Consider the following 2540-nt stretch of genomic DNA (forward strand, 5'->3'; position numbering starts at 1 on the left):
AAAAAAAAAAAAAAAAAAAAATGAGTGAAGGTGAAATTACATTCTCTACAACTCTTGTTCTTTTAAATTTCTCCCATTTCCTGCTACCTGGGGAGGTACTTCAGCCTCTGAGAGCAATGTGAAAGCCCAGATTGTTTTCCTTTAAACTTGCAAATTACCACATAGTTCTCACATTTTGGCTAATACAAATTGAGGTTTTCCCCCTCAAAGACAAGTACCGGGTGCTACCTGTAAAAGGAGTGGAGGCAGCAAGGAGAATCCTGGGAAAAAACAGCAAGGACAAACAGATTATTTGTACATACCCATGTCCAAAATACCTTAATCACAATAGCCAAAGGTGGAAAGAACCCAAATGTCCATCGGGTTGTCCATGAATGGATTTTTTTAAATGTAGTATGTAGGTGGGGTGCTGTGGCTTCTGCCTATTATCCTAGCATTCTGGGAGGCTGAGGTGGGTAGATTGATTACTTGAGCTCAGAAGTTCAGTTTGAGACCACCCTAAGCAAGAGTGAGATCCCCACCACAACTTCACCACCCCTCCCTGTCTCTACTAAAAATATACAACTAGGCTTGGTGGGGGGCCGCGCCTGTGGCTCAAAAGGTAGGGTGCCGGTCCCATATGTCGGAGGTGGCGGGTTCAAACCCAGTCCCGGACAAAAAAAAATCTAGGCTTGGCGTCCGCGTTCAGTGGTTAGCATGCTGGCCACATAGACCGGGGCTGGCAGGTTCAAACACCCGGGCCTGCTAAACCACAACAACAACTGCAACAAAAAATAGCTGAGCGTTGTGGCAAGTACCTGTAGTCCCAGCTACTTGGGAGGCTGAGGCAAGTGAATCACTTAAGCCCACGAGTTTGAAGCTGCTGTGAGCTATGACACCATGGCATTCTACAGAGGGCAACATAGTGAGACTCGTCTCAAAAAATAAGTAAATAACAGAGTCCTGTCTCCATCTGTTTATTTGAGTTATTAAGCACTGGGGAAACAGCCAAGGATACCTAAGCTGCAGTGTCTAGTCAACCTAAAAGATCTGGGTTACTGACTATTGGAAGGCCTTCCCAGCTGTCAGCAAATCTGGTAAAAAGTACATTCATATCACTGGGCACAGTGGCTGAGGCCTGTATCCTAGCACTCTGGGAGACTGAGGCAGGTGGATTGCCTGAGCTCAAATTTTCTAGACCAGCCTAAGCCAGCATGAGACACCACCCTCCCACCCCCACCCAAACCCCCATCCTGTCTCTAAAAATAGCCAAGTGTTGTGAGCGCATGTAGTCCTGGCTACTCTGGAGGTTGCGGCAAGAGAATCGCTTGAGCCCAAGAGTTTGAGATTGCTGTGAGCTATGATGCCATAGCACTCTACCTAAGGAGACAAAGTGAGACTCTCAATTTTTTAAAAAAAGTACAATTGTATCTTTTTTTTCCTTCCTCCCACTCCTACATCCATATCTTTTTTTTTTTTTTTTTTGGCCAGGAATCCGGTGTTGAGATCATATTTTATTATCTTCCAACCTAATACCTCAGTTGCTTTGTTTGCCTTGGTACTGCTTTTAGTTTAAAATACCAGCTGCCCTATCAACCTTTTTAACGATTTGTCCTTCTCTAGATAAAACATAACTAACATCAATCACAGAGAGTACTCATCCCACTATAAATAGGCTCCTGGATTGTCAGATTTATAGTTCAAGAGGCTATTCTGGGATATTTAAATAAATGAAGTCAGAAAAAGTTATTTGAGAATTCTGAAGAATTTAAAGTGGTAAATTTCCAAGAATCACAATTGTAAACCAAGAAAGTTTCCAGAGTTTTTAATGTTGGAGGCATTTTGATTGGATCACAATTTTTTTCATTCAAGCAGAGCATCTTGAGTATTTTAAATCTTAGGAGGTTGTTAAATGCCTTTCTGTGGTAAAATGATAAAATTTAGTTCTAAACAATCATAAAGGATTTGTTTTCTTTTTCTTTTTTATACTATCAAATCCAATTATTGTAATTGTAGCTCAAAAATTGAAGACTGGACAAGATCAAATTGTGGTCAGTGGGCTGAGACACTACTGGCTTTGGATAAGTTGATTATGTATCATGAAAGTTCTGTCTGTGGGTTAGGGGCTCAGCTACTCTGTGACAGCAAAAATTATTCTGTCGACTGGGATTTATACCCTCTGAAGAGTAGAGCATTGTGTTTTGTGGAGGGATCTCAGGCACTCTACTGTTGAGAAAAATCAAAGGGCTGACTGCAGGGGGCAGTCAGATAAGGATGAGAGCTGAAATCAGAGATGAGAAGGGATGATGCAGTGGGGGGTGGGGAAGGACCAGAGATAGGCCTCTGAATGTTGGGCGGAGAGGAGAAAATGTAGGAGTCAGGGTCAGACATAAAAAATATAGTGTGGGGCTTGGCGCCTGTGGCTCAAGTGGCTAAGGCGCCAGCCACGTACACCCAAGGTGGCGGGTTCGAATCCAGCCTGGGCCCGCCAAACAACAATGACGGCTGCAACCAAAAAAAATAGCCACGCGTTGTGGGCCCTGTGGTCCCAGCTACTTGGG

Source organism: Otolemur garnettii, unplaced genomic scaffold, assembly GCF_000181295.1.
Source record: "Otolemur garnettii isolate 467f Iridium unplaced genomic scaffold, OtoGar3 scaffold00003, whole genome shotgun sequence".
Taxonomy (NCBI): domain Eukaryota; kingdom Metazoa; phylum Chordata; class Mammalia; order Primates; family Galagidae; genus Otolemur; species Otolemur garnettii.